Source organism: Mauremys reevesii, linkage group 13 (assembly GCF_016161935.1).
Source record: "Mauremys reevesii isolate NIE-2019 linkage group 13, ASM1616193v1, whole genome shotgun sequence".
Classification (NCBI taxonomy): domain Eukaryota; kingdom Metazoa; phylum Chordata; order Testudines; family Geoemydidae; genus Mauremys; species Mauremys reevesii.
Genome location: NC_052635.1, coordinates 22,501,187 through 22,522,815, shown reverse-complemented (window position 1 = coordinate 22,522,815; position 21,629 = coordinate 22,501,187). Strand labels below are relative to the sequence as shown.

General features: G+C 48.0%; 2 long non-coding RNA genes across 3 annotated transcripts; one reads left to right on the top strand and one right to left on the bottom strand.

Annotated features, from left to right (window-relative positions):
* Nucleotides 1–1,890: 1,890 nt before the first annotated feature.
* LOC120381090 lies at nucleotides 1,891–11,744 on the bottom strand. The gene is made up of 3 exons (XR_005587930.1): nucleotides 11,650–11,744; nucleotides 10,937–10,998; nucleotides 1,891–3,126 (listed from the first exon to the last, which is right to left on the bottom strand). It is a non-coding gene; the product is annotated as an uncharacterized LOC120381090 (long non-coding RNA).
* Nucleotides 11,745–11,828: 84 nt separating this feature from the next.
* Nucleotides 11,829–20,178, top strand: LOC120381089. 2 transcript variants are annotated; one of them, XR_005587929.1, is made up of 3 exons: nucleotides 11,829–11,855; nucleotides 17,039–17,169; nucleotides 19,891–20,178. It is a non-coding gene; the product is annotated as an uncharacterized LOC120381089 (long non-coding RNA). The 2 variants fall into 2 exon arrangements; XR_005587928.1 differs by lacking the exon at nucleotides 11,829–11,855 and adding an exon at nucleotides 11,896–12,104.
* The last annotated feature ends 1,451 nt before the right edge of the window (nucleotides 20,179–21,629 follow it).

Genomic DNA, 21,629 nt, shown 5'->3' with positions numbered 1-21,629 from the left:
GTGATTCCATTGACGCCAGCGCAACTGTGAAATACTTGTGTCAAGCCTAGCGATACTGCCGTAAGCACAGTGAAACAGACATAACTGCTTGCACACTAGGGCTTTTACTGGCATAGCTGTGGTGATAGAAAATCACCCCTCTCACGAACAGAGCTATGCCGGTAAACCTGAGAGCCTGGCCTGTGCATTTCCTCACTTGCTGGCACAATTCATTTGGTAATTTGCAAATTGCAACAATAACACCGGAGGAGAGTGGGAGCATAGGAGGTCTGGAGCTCCAGTTCCAATACACGTATTAGACACAGTGTGAAAGCAGGCGCACTTGAAATGATGGGACTATAATCCCAGTCTAGGGTTTAGGTGACTCCATCTTTGCTCCACGGATTCTAATGTTTCCAGAAGCCATCAAAAAACACCCCCCACAATTGTGTGTTTGCTGCAAATGAGCCTTATTTACCTTGACCAGTTAATCAACTGTCTAAGGGCTCTGGAATAAACTAGGGTCTGACCCCACTTCCACTGATTTCCCAGGGAAACTTGCCCTTGAATTCAATGGGACAAGGATTAGCCCTTAACCCTTTACTAACACATCTGTTCCTGAGAGCCTGTTGAATATGAACAAATGTCAATCACAAAGAATTTATCTGACAATTGAGAGTGTGGGCGATAAATAATGTATTGGAGTGATATTATTCGTCCATCGACAGAGTTGTCCAAGTACTGTAATGAAAACATGTATTCCCAAATCATTTATCTGACAACAGAGAAGTTGGTGGAATTAATTCTTCATAAATATTATTTGAACTCCCCCTAAAAAGAGAAAATAGACTAAGGCCAATGGTTAACCTTGGGGAAAGAACAGGAATTGCTACCATGCATGTGCCTGTCACCATCCGGATACCTTTGGGCCAGCTGGTGGACCCTTATTCCCATGACTAGCCACATGGAAACTATTATTATATATGTCATGTTAATGCCCAAAAGCCCCAGTGGCACTTAGTGTCCTGTTTTGCTAGGTGTTGTACAAACAGTGGGACAGTCCCTGCCCTGTCTTATAGCTTTACCAATACAGTTAAGCCAGCAAAACCCTGGAGGAGGACACAGTTATATAGGTAAAGTACATATAGTGCTATAGCTTATACTGCTTTCCCAATGGGCATAAACTACACCGGTATAAACACAGGAATAACTGCATCTACACTAGGGCTTCTATTTGCATGGCTCTGTTGATAGAAACTCAGACTCCTAATCAACATAGCTATGCCAGTAAAACTTGTAAGTGTAGACCCCCCCCCACAGGGTGGGTGAAAGGACAGAAGGGGAAGTCAGGCACAGAGATTGAGGGCCAGATTGCCACACAAAAAAAAGTTCTGTTCCCACTTAGGCACCAAAATAAATGGCCAGATTTGCAGAATTGCTCAGTACGCTGGGTGCCCGGTGAGTGCTGAACTCTTCAAAATCTGGTCATGAGTGTTACACTGGGAGCTGTCACACTGGGAGCTTCTCCTAAGTCTGGAGTGCTTCACCGTAACCCAAATGTTCTTTTACTCTCATTGTTCGTAAGTAATCTGTATAGCTAACGCTGACCTCCTGTGACTTGACTGTTCTGTTTTGGGGTTTTTTGTGTGTGGAATGTTTGGCTTCATACACAGTTACCACCCCTCTTATTCCCTTTAGAAAGCAATAAGAATGAATTAAGATGCAACTCCACCCAGGTAAAGATGTTGATAGGAATTTGAATGCAAGTATCGCCTTTAAGGTATGGACCATGTGCTAAGTAATAACATTGGAGGACTCCACATTTCTAAAATTAAACAGGCTCTTTATTTAAAAAAATAAACTATATACAGAGATGCTTCAACTGTAGCTAGCATTCTAGCCATGGGCACACAGACTAATTTCCGGGTGTCTCCTTCAAATTTTTCACTACTGCAACCTGTGCTCCTCCCTCCAAGTTCCAGGCAGGCTGCTATATGAAGGACTTTAACTCCTTTGCAATCTAAGAGATATTCTGTATATTGGGCTTCTCCCACTGATTTACAGCTATGACAACCTCAAGTCTTTATTTTGGTCATCTGAGAGTTCTCACTAGTAGAAGTGAATGCAGAATTATAAAGATTGTGACATTCCCTGTGCCTTATATTTCCTCATTTATGACAAGCTATATATGAAATCCAAACTGTATGACAATTTGGTTTTATTTTATTTCTTTGTATGTGCATTGGTTTAGGTGTGGATGAGGGATATTCATGCCTAAACAGCGGGGTATTGTGCCCTACTGGTCTGCATGTGCTGCCTATTGTCCTCTGTGCCCAACCCAGACGATGTGAGTCTGTCAGAGCCCGTAGCTGCAGAGCTGGACTCCTCCACAGAGGAAGCTCATCCAGAGTCTGTGAGGCCCCCCACAGTTCAAATCCTGGACAAGCCCACACTTAAATGATGAGGATTGAGCTGGGGACTCCAGAACTAAAAGTATGAGTCTCTGTAGCTTAAGCTAAAGAGCCAGCTTCATAGCTAGGATGTAACAGACTCACATCCTCTGTGGATTGGGCACAGAGGGGATACCTGACATACAATGACCAATTGGTTACACCAGCACCAAACTCTGAGCACCACTTAAGTCCTGTGTGCCTAGGGTGAGTGCTGGCCCTCTGCACAGGGGTGAGTTTCCCCAGTGTGATTACGTGGAAGGACAGCTCAGAATTTCCTTGAGTTGTTAAAAAATTGCCCCCAGAAATCTAAGCGTCTGTTTAAAAAACTAAGGGCCAAATTCTGCTCTCCTTCCCATCAGCTTAACACCAGAGTATCTCCATGGAGCTTCAGCACAGGCTCCAGCTTTTTAACCCAATGTAAAGGGGAAATGAAACTGGTCTGCCATGGGCTGACAAAAATAAAATGATGACTCTCCCCATTCAGCTGAGCTCTGTTCCAAAGAGAAGAGGTGCTTCCCTCCCTCAACAAATAAATTGCCAGAGGGGTCTGGCAATCGTGCTTTTAGTGTCAGATGGCATTCAGCAGCCTCTTCGAATCCAGCGCGCCGTTTATTTCATGCTCGGAACTGCTTCTTACATCTTGTCTTTGGGACTTTCAGATTGATGGGATGAGCCAAATGGGTCCGTATTCCCCCTAAATAACATGGGAAATATCAGAGCAAGGTTACATCTGTCAGAGATGAAAATACGATATTTATGTCCCCCTGTAATCCACTCACTAGTTTATGGACCTGGAGTCCTCCAAGGAGGTTCACAAATCTATCTGAAGTCCCTGAGTGCTGGGTTTTGCATTTGGATCCCCTATTTAGTTGAAAGATGTTTAAAATTACATGAAGATGGATGACTCCCTATTGACAATCCATCTAATATGTGTAGGAGTACATGTTAGTCTGGCACAGCTATGGAATAAACAGCTTTCAGCCTGCTTTCAGACGGTGGAATTGGAGTAATTTGTAGAGCCAAAATTACCTGAGGCCAATTCAATGATGGTTGAACCACGGAGCTTCTGAAGGTTCATTTGACTTTGTAATAATACCCCAAAAGCCGGATGCCTCTCTGAAGTTGATCTAAACCAGTGGTTCTCAAACTTATTGGATTGTGTCCCCCTTTCTTTGTTTCTGTAGTAGTTCAAGCCCCTTCCTCTGGGTGCTTGGCCCACAGCCGTTGCTCTCTGACTGCCCAGCGCTGAAGGCAGAGCCAAGAGTGGTGGCTGCTGGCCAGCTCCCAGAAGCACCTGATTCGTACCTGCAGTCCCTCTGTGGGGATAAATTACATCTGCAAACAGGGAGGCTCTCTGTCTGAAAACTGACACATATGGGCACCTGCACCCTGGATAATGTACCTAGAACTCACTTGCATGTGAAGTTACTGGATTTGTGCTCAGTGAAAGTGAGGGCAGATTATCCCAAAGTCAGTTTGGGAGACCCACTTTATTCCCTTGGAAGCTCATGCAGAAATGCCTGCACCAATTTCCATGAGGCTGAGTGGGGAACTTATCACCTCCCTGGACTTCCCACTCACAATCGCTGTCCTTTAATTAATTATGCGGCCGAAACCATTTACAACAATCCTCCTGGCAACAAGTTATCCTCTAGCTTCACCAAGTGCATTGTTACAACAGAGTTGCCAGCTCTTGAGATTTTTATCATCCATCTCATTATATTTGGTGCTTTTTAGGGCCATGCTCCTGGAATCATGTGATCACATGAGACTCATGGGTGCAGAGAAAAGTTTGAAAACTTGACCTGAGTGCCCCCTAGAGGCTCAGAAACCAGAAAGAAAATAAAAGGAACAAAAAGACCACAATTATTTTTTTTAATCTCATCATTTTTACACCAATCTCATGATTCTTTGGAAGCCTGACTTGAGATTTTTGAATGGTTGGGGTTGGCAGTACTGCTAGAAAGCAGGCGGTTTGTGAGTGCGAATACCTGTTCCCAAGCTGAGGCTGAGAGGTGCTGAGTATCAATGAAGTCAACAGAAGCTGCAGGTGTCAACCTCTCTCTGGACCAGGCTCTCCCAAGAGCATGGAGGCCAATTTTCAAGAGCTCAGAACCCAAGATGCTGAGCTCTTTTGAAAATCTGGTCCTACGGCCGGGAAAAGCAGTTGTTTCAGAAGACACTAGTGAAATTTTTCTCTCCCATCTTGCCCCAGAATGACTCTTTACTTAACAAAATGGCCCCAAATTCCACCACTCAGTGATGCGTGCAGACATGTTCTCAAGGGACCTTCTCCTTTTCATGCATATCACTCTGCAGCCATCTAGAGACTGCAAAAAATCCTGTGGCACCTTATAGACTAACAGACGTCTGTTAGTCTATAAGGTGCCACAGGATTCTTTGCTGCTTTTACAGATCCAGACTAACACAGCTACCCCTCTGATACTAGAGAATGCAGGCTCTACTGCGAAAATGTAATGCAGTTCCTTAGGGTACCTTACTAAAAATGCAAGGCTTTTCCCCCCCGGTGCATGATATTAAATTTTTAACCATGCCCAATAATCAGAGTTTCTAGAGCAAATACATCTTCGTCTGAGCGGCGTTCCTCCAGCAAAACCAGCAAGAATCTAATTGCCTAGTTGAGCTAAGAAATGACTTGTTTATTTGTTAACTGCTTTAATGACAGCTTTTGGGAAGGAGATGGCATCCTAAAGTTCTTTGGTGCAGACGGGTTTGTACACATCCTCATGTTGTGACGGAACCACTTTAAACGAAGAGAACATATAAATATTTTAATAATGACATGAATGATTAACAGAAATAATTGTTTCTATATTTAATGACCAATTCCAAGATGCATTGCAGCAGGTTACAAATTGTTTCAAACTACTTAACAAATGATGTTTTGCCGCTAACTGGAGGTCACAAAATGATTTATACAACATGCCACAACACATTTAATCAATCTTTAATTATTGCCGCAGTACTTATGACTGTTACCTCCCATACAATGATTATGCTTTATGATGCTTAGAAATTATTATACTTTTTAAGAATTCATGGCCTACTTTCTCAGCTAGACCCAATATCCAGGGGAGGAAAGGGACACAAAGGAATGGGTTGTGGCTACTTTCTCCTGGGGGCAGTTCTGTGCTGCTGTAACTTAGAGCAGCTTTGAGGCTGCTCTAAACTGCACTGGCTGGGTATGGCCCAGGGAGCTCTAATCACTGGAGCACATGGGACTAATATGCTCCCTATACCGGGGCCAGGAGAGGGTATTGTAGGAATCAGTTAGGCTAGCTCTGTGCTACCCAGGGATTCCCCAATGCCTGTGAAGTCCTTAGCTGGCCAGATCTGCTGGCTTTATGACTCCTTTTTACCACCAAACTGGCACAGAAAGTATAGTAGGAAAGAACTTGTCCCTATATATTTACGTGTGTGTGTGAGAGAGAGAGAGAGAGTGAGCGAGAGAGTATGCTTTACCCTGCAGAGACTTAAGTTAATTCCCTGTACCTGTAGCTCTCTGTAGTCTGAGAGCAGCTCTGGCTAAAATTCAAGACTGGATACCCAGAAATAAACGAGCTTCAAGCCCAATGCTGGATCTTTTCTGTCCCTTCATAGCTCTGCAAGGGTGAAAGGTGGGGAAAGGGCCCACCATGCCGGGAGAGAAAGAGGTGAGGTGAATTAAGACCATATTTCTAACCCCCTCTGGATGGCCTAGCCCGGCTGGTCAGGCACATAGGGGAAACTGCATGATGCACCCCACAAAAGGGTAACAGCTCCTGCTGCTGCATCCACTTCTGCAGTCAGCCAGAATTCCTCCTGGGGCCATGGCTTTAATTCAGCTCCCTCTTGCAGGGCTGACTTTTATGTGCCCCATTCAGCCCTTAACCTGCAGGATATTTCCATGTGAGACCCTCTGTAGTTTAATTGTGAGCAAACATTGTAGTTAAACTACAGAAGACAAAACTGCAGTCAAAACGTACTTCATTGCAGTGACGAACGGTCATCCGAATGGAATCTGGCAGGAATTAAACTGCCTTTTATGTGCAGTTCTTCTGCACTGAATCCTAATTCAAGCTGAAGTTGCTGTGAATAAAACTAAACTTATAGGTAAGGCCCCCATCGAAATCACTTCATCATGAAAAATAGGCTATTTTTCCTGAGAAGAATGTAAACAGTGAAGATGAGTAATGTCCCCTTCCTGTGATTGTGTTGTGCTCCCTGGGAAAGTTAACCAGCTTTTGTGCAGCGTGAAATGAAGAGCTGTTTATTTGTGGTTTATGGGGATATTTTCAGGTACGTGCACAGGTAAAATACAGAATTGCCAACCGCAGAGTTCAAAAACCATGAGTCAAGCCCAAATAATCAAGAGATTGGCTTTAAAATTATTATTATTATTTATTATTAGAAAATAATACATTCTGGGTTCATTTTCTTTACCTTCTGGTATCTGAGCCTGCAGGGAATACTCACGTCACATTTTCCAGCTTTTCTCCAGAACTACAAGTGCTAGAAACTGACTTTTTTTTCAAAATGGAGTCTCCCTAAATCACATGACTCCAGGAGACAAGGCCTTCAGAAAAACTCCAAACATCACATGACTCACCATGAAATCATGAGCGTTGGCAACACTGACAAGACCCAGGGGATAATAAAAAGGGTAGGTACAGAGTTGCTCTGTACAAGTAAGAACAAGGGTAAAGTGTCCATTAGCACCATATATGTATGGCCATAAATATTACAAGTATCAGAGGGGTAGCCATGTTAGTCTGGTTCTGTAGAAGCAGCAAAGAATCCTGTGGCACCTTATAGACTAACAGACGTTTTGCAGCATGAGCTTTTGTGGGTGAATACCCACTTCTTCGGATGCAAGCAGTGGAAATTTCCAGGGGCAGGTGTGTATATATAAGCAAGCAAGAAGCAAGCTAGAGATAACGAGGTTAGATCAATCAGGGAGGATGGGGCCCTGTTTCAGCAGCTGAGGTGTGAAAACCAAGGGAGGAGAAACTGCTTCTGCAATTGGCAAGCCATTCACAGTCTTTGTTTAGTCCTAAGCTGATGGTGTTAAATTTGCAGATGAACTGAAGCTCAGCAGTTTCTCTTTGGAGTCTGGTCCTAAAGTTTTTTTGCTGTAGGATGGCCACCTTAAGATCTGCTATTGTGTGGCCAGGGAGGTTGAAGTGTTCTCCTACAGGTTTTTGTATATTGCCATTCCTAATGTCTGATTTGTGTCCATTTATCCTTTTCCTTAGAGACTGTCCAGTTTGGCCGATGTACATAGCAGAGGGGCATTGCTGGCATATGATGGCATATATTACATTGGTGGACGTGCAGGTGAATGAACCGGTGATGGTGTGGCTGATCTGGTTAGGTCCTGTGATGGTGTTGCTGGTGTAGATATGTGGGCAGAGTTGGCATCGAGGTTTGTTGCATGGGTTGGTTCCTGAGCTAGAGTTACTATGGTGTGGTGTGCAGTTGTTGGTGAGAATATGCTTCAGGTTGGCAGGTTGTCTGTGGGCGAGGACTGGCCTGTCACCCAAGGCCTGTGAAAGTGTGGGATCATTGTCCAGGATGGGTTGTAGATCCCTGATGATGCGTTGGAGGGGTTTGAGCTGGGGACTGCATGTGATGGCCAGTGGAGTCCTGTTGGTTTCTTTCTTGGGTTTGTCTTGCAGTAGGAGGCTTCTGGGTACACATCTGGCTCTGTTGATCTGTTTCCTTATTTCCTCGTGTGGGTACTATAGTCTTGAGAATGCTTGATGGAGATTTTCTAGGTGTTGGTCTCTGTCTGCGGGGTTAGAGCAGATACGGTTGTACCTTAGTGCTTGGCTGTAGACAATGGATCTTGTGGTGTGCCCGGGATGGAAGCTGGAGGCATGAAGGTAGGCATAGCGGTCGGTAGGTTTTCGGTATAGGGTGGTGTTAATGTGACCACCACTTATTTGCACCGTGGTGTCTAGGAAGTGGACCAGACTCCAAAGAGAAACTGCTGAGCTCCAGTTCATCTGCAAATTTAACACCATCAGCTTAGGACTAAACAAAGACTGTGAATGGCTTGCCAGTTACAGAACCAGTTTCTCCTCCCTTGGTTTTCACACCTCAGCTGCTGGAACAGGGCCCCATCCTCCCTGATTGATCTAACCTCGTTATCTCTAGCTTGCTTCTTGCTTGCTTATATATACACACCTGCCCCTGGAAATTTCCACCGCTTGAATCCGAAGTAGTGGGTATTCACCCACGAAAGCTCATGCTGCAAAACGTCTGTTAGTCTATGAGGTGCCACAGGATTCTTTGCTGATAAATATTACAAAAAGTGCAGTTTTATATGAAAATCATTTCCATTTTCACTCAGCTCCCACCTCCCAAGTTTTTCCGCCAAGTATTGTGGGCACCCACTGGAGCAGCCAGATGGCACAGCTCCCTGCCCCCCTCCTCCAAGGTCCTGACCTACCCTTCTGGCCTGAGAGATGCTGAGCAGTCACAGTTCCCACTGACTTCAATGGGCTTTGTAGGAGCTCAGCAGCTCTCAGGATCAGGCCAACAGGACTCGGTCCTATTCCCTTTGTCCTTGAGCACCCCTGCAGTAGTGGAGTGAGGTAACTGTGGAGACTCTAACCCCTGCACAGGAGGGCAGGTGAGCAGTGGTTCTTGCAACATATCTATTTATCTATCTAAACATTGTCATACAGCTCTATCTACCAGCTATCTGCTCTTATATCCTGCACCCATCACAGAAACGTGTAAGCTGCTCTCCAGCCAGTGCCTGCTCCCCAACCAGTGCCTTCTGGTCCATAGCCCCCTCCTGCACCAGCAGAGTGCTCTGACCCCTCCCTCCTCAGGGGTTCCATGTCCATCCTAGGACCTGGGTCCTGGCTTCTTTGTGGGTTTAGGATTGCCAACTTTCTAATTGCACAAAACCGAACACCTCTGCCCCGCCCCTTTTCTGAGGCCCCGCCCATGCTCACTCCATCCCCCCCTCCCTCCGTCACTTGCTCTCCCCCACCCTCACTCACTCATTTTCACCAGGCTGGGGCAGAGGGTTGAGGTGTGGGAGGAGGTGAGGGCTCCAGCTGGGAATGGGGGCTCTGGGGTGGGGCCAGAGATCAGGGGGTTGGGATGCAGGAAAGCGTTCCAAGCTGGGGGTAGGAACAAGGGGTTCAGAGTGTGGGAGAGGGTTCAGAGCTGGGGTAGGGGGTTGGTGGGTGGTGGGGGGGCAGGCTCCAGGAGGGAGTTTGGGTGCTGGAGGGGGCTCAGGGCTGGGGCAGGGGGTTGGGGTGCAGGAGTGGGTGTGGACCCCAGGCAGTGCTTACCTTGGGTGGCTCCCTGGAAGTGGCCAGCATGTCCTGAGGCTCCTACGCAGAGGCACAGCCAGGCGCCTCTGAACACTGCCTCCGCCTGCAGGCACCGCTCCTGCAGCTCCCATTGGCCGTGGTTCCCAGCCAATGGCAGCTGTGGAGCTGGTGCTCGGGGGTGGGGCAGCGTGCGGAGCGCCCCCAACCACGCCTAGCCTAGGGGCCGCAGGGACATATTGCCGTTTCCAGGGAGCTGTGCAAAGGCAGGTTGGGAGCCTGCCAGCCCTGCGCCACCTGGACTTTTAATGGCCTGGTCAGCGGTGCTGACTGGAGCTGCCAGGATCCCTTTCTGACCAGGTTTTCCAGTTGAAAATCGGACACCTGGCAACCCTATGTAGGCTGCATCTCCCCTTGCTGCTGGAAGCTGCCTCCCAGCAGCCAGATGCCACCCCTGAGCACTGGGCTTGTCTGGACTCAGCGTGTATCTCTGGGTGGTCTGGCTGTGCACAGTTGTCCTGTCATGTTCATTAGGCTCCTGGCCTGCTAACTCCTCTTTTTCTTCTCCCAGGCCCAGCCCCCCAAAGCACACCTCTGGGACCTAGGGTAGGGAGGGTGTTTCTCTCCCTTCTGGAGCCCCTGATAAGCTCCCTGCTCCAAAGAGTCAGGCAAACACCTGACTTAGTCATCTTTCCCCACTGCCGAGCCTGACACAGGAGGCTGCAGTGTCTTGGCAGAGAAGGCCTATGGCCCCACCCCCACTCCACCCACCCATGGACCCGCTGCACCAGTTAGTGCTCCTTCAATGGTAGTTGCATGTTGTCCTTCCTCTCCCCATTGCTTGCATGCAAACTGTCTGCATCCTGTGCACTGGGAACTAGGGAGGGGAAAGGGTTTCTTCATCCTCTTCCCCTGGGGCACGGACAGCACCCATAGCCAGCCACACAGTGTTTGACCAGAGGCAGCAGAACCGAGCTGGGCCAGGCCTCATCTATTTAGAGATTGCTCTTGGAAGGCTTTGCTTGAAAGACAGTCCCCACCACTCGCCAAATGGAAGCTGCTCTGTGATCATACCAACCAATGAACAGCAGCTGTGTTTTTAGAGAAGAGCCCACCATACTTCTCAAATTTGCCTGATTTACTCAGAATGAAAAGCGGGTAAAATATTTCCAGTGGAAGATGAAGCCATTCTTTTTCACCAAATAGACTCACCTGGTTTGTTCGATGTGGGTGCTTTTTCTCCCATTTCAAGCCAGATCTTCAGTCACTGACACCTGTTTTTTTAAGACACAAATAATTGTGTGCACAGTTTTCCACTGGCAATTATTTGCACCCCCAAAAATGTAGCCCCAGTTAAGGCTCAGGTGAAAATAGGGGCCTATACTTCAGTCTGGACATAATTTTTTGATGCCTTGAAACAACAACTTCAGCAATGGATTTATTCCAAATAAATTCTGATTTCTGACTTGCATGAACATACACATTTCCAGGGTATACATGACCCTTTTATGACACTGAATGTGTAGTCAAAGTAAAGCTGAGTTGTTTTTACCTCTCACAATCAAGTTGTTTGGAATAAAATGTGGCTTAGAAGTGAATCTATAATGTTAGTGGCATTGCACGGAAACTGCTATTAACAGGAGGAAAATGTAGGTAGTAACTCTGTGGGGGTTTTTCTTCATTGAAACTGTAATGAATGTGCATCCTATGTACTAAAGTGCAGGGAAAAATAAAATCCTCGCAGCAGTTAAAATGCATCTCATTAGCACTGAAACTACTGTATCGTCAAAATACATTATCTTCAGCTAAAAAAAAAATGTGTAATTGAATTCCCATCAAAGCATAGTTCATCTAAATCAAATCAGACTGTGCTCATACTGCAGTTCATTTGAACTGTGGATGAAAATTAGGATTAATTAAAATACCTGCTAGTAATTTGAGTGAGTACATAGGCAGCTTTTGAGTCGGAGGGGGTGGGGGTTGTGGGGCTTGGATTCAAAGCCGGTGCACATGGTTGCATGCACAGCTACAATATGGTAATTTCCATGGAATGGTAAGATAAATTCTCTGGAGAGACACCGGGTTCTGTGACAGAACGCTTCTATGGAAACCTGTCTACAGTGAGTGACAGGTATGTGAGCACAGAGTGTCTTGGGAGAGAAGGTTTCGCCTGGGAACAGTGGGAGCAAGTTGTTGTCATGCTGTCCGCTCCCATTTGTCATAATATATCAATCTATCTACCTACCAAAAAGTATCCCACCAGCCTATTGTGATGTTACTCTAGCAGCATCTTTAATGGCACCTGCAAAGTCCTGTCCCTCTTGGACTTGCCCCAACCTGCTGTGTGAGCCAAGCCACAGCCAGTGCCATCGGGACCCCGGTATGTCTTAGCCAACATCTCCACCTCACTGCTGGCCATGTGGGTTTGCCACAAAGGAACCCTGAAAGGCACAGATCAGATCTCCATGGGGGGGAGGTAGCTGGCTGCTCCCAGGAAATAGAAGGGGACAGTAGGGAGCCAGCATGGCTTGCTGAGCTTTGCCAATCCCCATTCACTTTCAGGCAAGTAGTCCCTTAAGTTTGTTCTTGTGCCCAGAGATTCATTCCCAGTCCACTGGTGGCCAGCTGCCAAAGGGGTTCTCTGAAGGCGTCATCCCCTGGGTAGAGGCAGCCGTGGCCATAGAGCTGCTGAGTTGAGAGTGGAGAGATGTGAGATGGTGGGGCTTGGGGCTCCACTCATGGTGTTAGCTTATCTGGGGTTGGCTAGCTCTGCTCTAGCCTGTCAGCTTTCTCCTCAATCTGACCCAATGCCTGGCCCCCCTTCGTGGGAGAACAGGCAGAGCATGCAGTGGCCGAGGGACTGGCTCAGCTAAACTGAGCAGAACTTGCTTGGTAGACCCTACTGGAAAGGGAAGGACAGAGGTCCAAGGAGGAGGCAGCTGATGGCGTCTCCCCCGCTGCTGAACGCTGACACCCTGCAGCAAACTCCCGTCCCATCCACAAACATAGAGACAGTTCTTCTGGACCTGGCTGGCATCAGGAAACTCCCAGAGCCAGGGGAACAAGACTGGGAGCAGTGAGGAAAGTCAGGAGAAGGCACCGGTTTGGGGAATCGGTGGGTAAAGTCTGAAATGGATGCGACACCGTAGCAGTCAAAAGCACCAATGTACCCTCTAGAGGAACTGTAGCATGTTTCGGGGGTAGAAGGTGCTTCACACAACACTGCTTGGGATGGCAGGGCCATATTTTCCCTGCACTGTCTCTTAGGGACTGTCTTCACTGCAGTTAATTCAGGCTCTTACTCGGAGTCTGTCCCAACCCTTCCCATTCACACACACAACTTGCCTAGACCGTGTGCTGATCTCCCGGGCTAACTGCAGTGAAAACGGATGAGAGTGGCACGGACAGGTGAGCCCCAAACCCCTCCCATGAGCAAGGTGTGGCAGCAACTGAAGTTTGGGCTTTGACCAGCCCGACAAGATTGGGGCTGTGTGAGCTCTGGGGCCATGTGACCTGTGTCTGCAGTGGGGCCATGCCTGTCATGAGGGCTCTGGGGTTGTGAGGCAGTGGGGCCAGGTGAGCAGTGTGGCTATGGGGCAGTGAGGCTGTGCAGGCAGCAGGGCTGCATTGACTGTGAGGCTGTGTCCACAGAGTTGTTGGAATCTTAAAAAGCTTCAGTATGATCTTCCTGCTTTGAACATCTCCTTGGTGTGAGAGTGTAACAATATCGTTAATTAGACGGAAAGAGGGAAGCAAACTGCTGGCCTAGAAGAGGCTGGGGGTGGGGACAGTGAAGTGAGCTTGGAAAGGTCTATATGTGTTGAATAGGGAATGAGGCTTGCAGATCACCTGGGTACCACTGGGGATTAAATCTAAGGCCTTGCTTTATTAATTTTGACAGACTATATTAGCTCAAAGAGTTAAAGGTGTTAACATGACCCTAAAACTTCCAACCATTAACCAGTGTTAAATGCGGTTTGGGGTGTGGCATGCAGGGACTTCACCCTGCTTAGGACCAGGGCAACACTCCATTAAATATCTTTCTTAACCTTTTATTAAAGATATAGAAAAGAAGGGAAAGTAGTCAAAGCCTTGTTCCCTTTCCCTTTAGCTGGAGAGAGCGTTTAGAAAGAAAGCCTCTTAGATAACTGCCCTTTTGGGGGAAATGAGAAGAAGTTAGCTGAGATAGGCTGGAGCTGTCATTATTGCTGCTGTGAATAAAGTCGCAGCCCATTCCTAGGAAACAAAACAAGAAAGCACACACCGGAGAGGAGAGAAAGGAACAGCAAAGGGACAAATACAGCTTTTGTCTCTGTGGTTGACTCTCACTTGCAGCCTCACTGGAAAAACACAGGCCCAGCACACAGTTTTATCAACCCCTCTGAGACCTGGCAAACATGTACCAGCATGGGGCTGCTTAGGGCATTGCTTTTAGTTGTCTCTCGGGTCACAGGCTTACAGCAGTATTGCAAAACAGACAGTCAGGACTGGCCAAGCCAGACTCATATTAGACAAAAAGAAAAAGGAGAAGAGTAGGAAAGAGAAGAAATAAGGAGGAAAGCAGAAGGCCACACAGTGGTTGGGATTTAGCCAGTCAGTGAAGGTGGGGACGCCATCTGGGTCCCTCTCTCTGGGCCAGTCTAGTCAGGCCATTTCTCAGGACTGGGACAACAAAGACCAAACAGAGTCATGGTAGATCCCAGCAGGAGATGGTGTGGAAGGCAGCCATGATGATGGAGCTCGCTCCTTCCTGTTATCTCGTCTTTCCATCAGCCAGCATTGTGATAGCCAGCTTTTCCCCCAGTGTCTCTTTTTGAGGACTCAAGTAGGATGGTGGAACAGCCAGTCCTCTTGTTGTTTTGTCCAATTAGGAACACACCAATTTTGGTTCATTGATTTCCATTTCCACACTTCTCTTGTTTATCAGGCACGACCTTAACATGGTCCTTGAGTTATATCAGGAGCATAGGCACCGACTCCAAGGGTGCTCTGGAGCACCCCCGGCTCATTATAAAGTCGGCACCTCTGATCAGGAATCCATTTTGTTCGGACTAACTCAGGCTGTCTGTCTCCCTTTTGCACCATTTCCCAACAACATTTGTTGTTATAGGTTCTTGTGACACGTCAAACTTTCATTCACTTTTTACAGTGGCGCTCACAATTAGGGTCAATGTGTAGGTCCAATTATCACAACAGCTTCCAGAGCTGAAGCACGAGCCTCTGCAACTCGAGCTAAAGGACTAAGGCCCAGATCCTCAACTGAAATCTATCTTGGCTCCTAACTCCCACTGATTTCAGCAGAAGTTAGATCCCTAAATACCTTTGAGGACCTGGGCCTAAGTCCCCTTGGTGAGAGCAGTTAGCAGAATCAGACCGGCTGTAGACTGGCCAGTAGCAGAGCATGCCTAACACTCACTGAGCAATGGGTTACCTCAGGAAATAAGGGAGGAGCGATAGCTTTTGCAGCCGTACAGGTCCCACTGCAGAGGATCTCGTGTCTGTAAATGGAGATGGAGCAAGAGCTTTTCTGTTCTGAGAGGGCACCTTGCAATGGGACAGTGTAGCTGGACTGTGGAGCAAAAAGAGCTTGGGCTCTCTTGCCTGGTACACGGCAGAGGACAGGACTGAGTTGTAGGACCCTGTGTGTGGGGTGGAAGGTCAGCAAATTGTCATGGAAGCAAAGGAAACTGGAGAGTGGTCTAGTGGTGAAAGTGCTGGAGAGAGATCTCAGGACGTTGACCCTGGGATTTACCCTCAAGAGGAGCAGGCGCCAGCTCCAAACCACGGGACAGTGATGCAGGCTGCTCAACTTGTTGCAGGAATGAGAGACTCACCAATGCCTTATTTGGAGCAATTTTACACTCTGCCAGCCTCACTGTCACGTGCCTCGAAGCACCAGCCCTTTCCCTCACATCCAGCAGGGACACCACAGCCCCATGTTATTAAATGGTGATTAGACGAGGAGCAGCCATCAGCCCCTGACGCCCACGAGAGAGGATTTCATTAAGCTGACAGGCAGCCTTCAGCATGCATTGAAACACTATCTTAATTGGGGATGTACTGCAGTGACCAAGGGGGAATGATACACCAGGCAAAGACTGGGATAAGGGGAGAGTTTCTGCCTTCTCGCTGCAGCTACTGAATAAATCAAATCAGAGCAAGACATGGTGAGCGAGAATGATTAGATAGACTAGAGTCTACATCAGCCTCTGGCCTTTCATATTTGATCTTTATTTACCTACAGTCGTCTCTGAGCAAAAGCCTTCCTAGAGAAGGGACTCTGAGCCCGTCCCCAGCACACAGACCCAGGGGGTGGGCTGTGGGAGGCCCCAAGGCTGCAATGTCTCTGACCTGCAGTGGAAAGGAATAGCCAAAGCGTTTGCTAGGGGCTGGATCTGTCTGTGTGCCCCTGCCTAGGGAAAAGGATTCTCAAGGAGGCGTTTCCACCTCCAACAGGAACCAAGTGCAGAGCTACACAAAAACTGCCAAAAAATGAATGTGAATGTAGTAGAAAGATATCAGGGGTAGCCGTGTTAGTCTGGATCTGTAAAAGCAGCAAAGAGTCCTGTGGCACCCTATAGACTAGCAGACGTATTGGAGCATGAGCTTTTGTGGGTGAATACCCACTTCGTCATATTCACCCACGAAAGCTCATGCTCCAGTACGTTTGTTAGTCTATAAGGAGCAGCAAAGAGTCCTGTGCATTTGTAGTAGAAAGAGACAGCCTGAAGACATGGGGCCTGGTGCAAGGGCCAAACTAAAGTCAGGCCCTGCCCTGTTACAAAGCAGATGCCTGCTTGCAGGTTCACCGTCCAATACATGGACTTGACAAGAGTGGGGCTGGTGTTGCAAAAACACAAGCACTCCTAGGCACTAAGTATTCACGTAAACACATTCCAGAAGGGCGGTACCAGAACACCCTGATACAAGGTTATGGTGTAAATAGATTCCCCGAATATGATACAAGGACACACTGACTCCTTGTAAAGATATGGTCAGGGTGACAGTGTGATGGATAGAGATGCCTTGATCGAACCAACATGAGCAAGGTAAAAGGTGGTAATTAACCACGTCAGAGGGGCAATCCGTAACTTGTTTGTGTCAGTGTATAAAATAGGGGTCAGAGAAAGGGTGTCTGTCCAGCCAAGGGGGAAATGGAAAGTCCCACCATTCACTGAACTGCATCTGTTGTCATGGGCATACATGTCCTGGTGTAACTGTAGACATTGATCTGGAGCCAGTACCATGCTGTGTCGGCAATAAATGTGGCCGGGCACCTTCACTACTGAACAGAGTCTATGATCTTTTGGGCAGTGCGAGCAAGATCTGCTGGGCCAGCGATCTGCGCACAGAGAGAACACACGCACGCAGCTGATGACTGACAACAGTGGCGAAACTTTGCAAAGCTCAGGAAAGCGTGACTCCTGGTTGGGGCAATGGTACTGGTCAGTTCATATTTCATCAGAACTATTTTGCCTATCATGTGCGGGAGGGGATAGGGATATGTGCACATATATACATGCACAATGTTTTTCCACCAAAAGCAAAGCTCACAATTTGAATACTCTGTTAGTTCCAAAACCTCTCCCACTTGCCCTCCCCCCCAAAAGAACTTACCCCATGCAGAGTTTGACCCTGTAAAGAGAGACGTGCCAGAGCCTCCATGACATTCACTGGGGACATTGCTATCGCTATTGAGTTCACATGGAAATTGGACTGATATTTCGCTGATAGATAAACCCCTAAGATCGATAGACAGTATATGCATGTGCATTTAAACTGTCACACTGCAGCTCTAGGTACCATGACAGTCTGCTTTCTGATCTATTTCTATGCCTGCTGATGGTAACCGAGGTAAAGGTCAAAATACCGAACAGGAATGTATTGGGTGTGTCTCTGCTGAAAGCAGTTGCACCAATGAAAGTAAAACATTTGTTTAAGGCTAGATTGTGTTCTCTAGTCACAGCTCAGAGCCAGGGCTAGTGAACAAACTGCCTGACCCCTGGAGCAGCCTGGGAGGAACTGGGCCCCAGAGACAGCCCCTGAATCTCTAGAGGGAGTAGTTTGCTTGTGGCCTCAATGATGAGGTCCCTTCACTGGTTCAGCTGTGCTGGACAGCAAGCAGGGGGAGAGGTTACCAAGGCTTTGCCCCTTTTCCACCCCGCCCCACCCATGAAAAAGCAGGCACGCCTAGGCATTCAGACCTGAGGACCGGGTAGTAGGTGTAAGGGCATAAGGGCTTCCCAGCTTCCCTCCATAGGTGAGTAGCCCAGGTTGAATTCTACCCCCGAGTGAGGAAGTAATTGATAGAGGTTATTTCATCCAATCAATGTCAAATGTCCAGTGGTTAAAGGTATAGATGCACTGTAATTAGACACCTACAGCTGGTCCATGCCAGCTGACTCGGGCTAAGGGGATGTTTAATTGTGATGTAGATGTTCAGGCTTGGGCTGCAGCCAGAGCTCTGGGACCCTCCCCACGCACAGGATCCTTGGGCCCACGCTCCAGCCCAAGTTCAAACGTCTACCCCACAATTAAACAGACCCTTAGCCCGAGCTCTGCAAAGCCGAGTCAGCTGGTGTGAAACCAGCCACGGGTGTATAATTACAGTATAGACATACCCTGAATGATCCCTGTGAACAATCTTACAGGTTCAAACATTGATCCCACAATTCCCAGTACCCAGCAAATCAGTAAGCCCCCGAGTCTGCTTGTATCCAGCTTACAAACAGTGGAGAGGGCTCCTCACTCCTTTGCTTGGCCAGCTCCAGTAATGCTGTGACGTGGCAGCAGCGGCTGGAGGAGAACCTGGGCAGGAAGGCACGTTGGTGTAACGGGAAGTGTGAGGCCACTGCGCTCACTGGGATTGGAAAAGATTCAAGCATTAACTTGCCAGATTTCTTTTAACTGTGCCAATAGCAATATATCTCCCAGTCCACAAGCACATGTAACTCCTTATGGTGGAGCCTGATACATTAGGCATGAGCTGCATATTGCAGATAAGCTGCTACAAGCTTCCAAAGAACAGGGGCCTACTACAGAGGAGTGAAAATTGCAAATCTGTGCTTGAGGTGGTTATACGGCCCAAGGAGCGGCAGACAGATGGGCAAAGCATTGCTAAGGGGCACAGTGAACAGAATGCCAAACCCTCTGAAAATACAGGCCTCTACCACATGAGCTGAAGGAGGACCTGTTTTAATAAGTAGTAGTACTGCTGTGTTAGCCCACTGATTCCAGTGGCATTACTGCTCATTTACACTGGAGTAAGTGGAAAGAAAAATCAGGCCCCAAGCCTTTAGTCATTAACTGGAGACACAGGCACAGTTAGGCAGGTCAGAGCCCATCTAGTGATGGGCCATGGTACATACGCAACAGAACATTGCAAAGTCTTACACAAATATTTGCAGGCAATTTCATACTCTATGGGCCAGGTTTTCTAAAGAGCTCAGGGCTAGACTTGCCCACCACCCACGTGCCCACCACCCTCAACCAGGGCCCAAGTTTCAAAAGTGCTTAGCACCCAAGGTGACCCCAATGGGCTGAGCAATTCTGAAAGTTTGGCCATTAAAAAAAAAAAGTGAAATAAATCTCTGAGAGACATCACACCTGTTCCCTTCTCCAGAGAGCTAAAGATGGTCCAGTGGGTAGAGCACTAGTCTAGCAGTTGGGAGACCTAGATTCAAGTTCTTGTTCCCTCAGATTGCCGGTGTGACCTGGGACAAGTACCATGGCCTCTCTGGGTAAGTCTACACTGCAATGAGATGCCCCTGGCTGGCCCATGCCAGCTGACTCTGGCTTGGGCTGTTTCACTGTAGACTTCCAAGCTCAGGCTGGAGCCTGGGTCCTAGGAATATGTGAAGTGGGAGGGTGCCAGAGCTCGGGCTGCAGCCCAAGCCTGGAAAGCCAACACTGCAATGAAACAGCCCCAAAGACCGAACCCTGGGAGCCCGAGTCAGCTGGCACGGGCCAGCCACAGGTTTTTAATTGCAGAGTAGACTTATCCTCTGTGCCTCTGTTTCCCATCTGTAAAATGGGGATACTAGCGCTGCCCTGCCTCACAGGGGTGTTGTGAGGATAAATACTATAAAGGTCACAAAGTGCTTTGAGATCAGCTGTTAATACTCTATACGTTTTATTGTTCTATATTTTTCCTCCTATCTCCCCAGCAGGCTCCTGGGACATGACCCCACCTACTTCCAGACAGAATTGTAAAGTGCAGTTGCAATCACCCCGTCTGTGTGCACAGAAATCTGAGAGGCTGTGGCTGAAAATGTGGTTGCAGTAATTATCAAAAGCAGATCTAACGTTACATCTCCTGCTCTCCATATCCATAGACTGGGAGCAAAATTTGGCAAGACTCAAGAAATCCCACCCAGCTCTGGGGTACAATATACCTTCGCCCTGTGAGGTTTTTGTTATTTTTCTGTATAAAATAAATACAAGCACTAGAGAGACTGCAGTTCAGTTGAACCTGGAAGCAACCAGATGGTTCTGGGTTAACTGTCCCAATGGCAAACTTTCTCCCTGATTCAGAAAAGCCGCAACAGCTTAAGGGGAATTAAGAGATTTCAGGAGTGTAACGGGGCGGGGACTCACCACCTGGTGCCTCCTGCTGGTGACTCTGGGAATTAGCTCTGTCCGGCAGAGCACCCCCTCCTGGTGGTGTCCCATCCGTCTTTCTGCCCTCCGTTGCTGTCTCTAGACCTGCGTTGCTTCCTGCTTGGCGGCTTCCTCTTTCGAGGCCACTGCCCTCCGGCAGTGCCCCTTAGTCCAGCTGCACCCCCTTCCCAGGGTCAGTGATCAGCAATCCTACACCCCAGCCACCATGTCCCACCGCCCTCTGAGTCCAATCCCTCTTGTCAGGGATCTGGCGTAGTATAATGGCCGCTCCCTATGGCCAATGGCTGGATGTACTGCAAGGGGTGAAGGGGGGGACCCAGGCCCGCCCTCTACTCTGGGTCCCGGCCCAGGGACCCTCTGGCGTCAGCCTCGCTGTCCTCCTTCTCTCCCCTCATCTGTCTATTTCCCTGGGCCGCTTCCCCTACAGCCCCTTGCACCTGCTAGGCCCTTCATTTCAGGGCCTGCAGCCTGGCAGGCTATGGGCTAGAGCTCCCTAGCCTCCCCATGCCTGGCCAGCACTGCGCTGTCCATGGTGCTGGTCTCCCACCTTTGGGGACTGACCTTCCCCTCTCAAAGGCCTGGGACAGACTGCCTTCTCCCTTCCTGGGCAGCCTTCTTATAGGGCTGAGCCTGGCCCTGATGGGCTGTCTCCAAACTGGGCCTTGATTGGCTCCCAATAAGCCCTTCTTTGATTGGTTCCCTGTCTGTGCAGGTGCGCTGGCCTGCAGCAGCCCACACTCTCAGGGAGTGGGGCAGTCTGCTCCACTACAAGGAGCATTCAGCCTTTCCAGGAATTCAGGCCTGATTCACACCTGTGCCACTACTTCCACTTCTGTGAGGTGGGTATAAATTGCTACAAATCAGTGTGGTGGCATTTTACACCCATTTTACCCAGGTATAAATTACAACATGTGCAGAGCATTGGAGAGTCAGGCCCATTCACATGGGCATGTGGCCACTAAAGCTCCTAATAATGCTGATGTGTAAACACACACATTGGAAGCGCACCCTGTGTATTGGCACAGATAAGAGTCTGTCTACATATGGAATTATTCCAAAATAACTCCATGTGCGGCCACTGGTAATGCAGAATAAGTGTATCTTTTTCTGGTTTCTCTTAATGCACTTTCAAAAGGCTCGTCTAAACTTGGAAGTTAATTCGGATTAAGGTAAGGTGTGAATTTAAAGTGCAATAGCTATTCTAGAATAACTCCAAGTGTAGACAAACTCAAAGTGGATTAAACGAATTTGGAAAAAGGCATTTGTTTTCCAGAATAAGAGACAC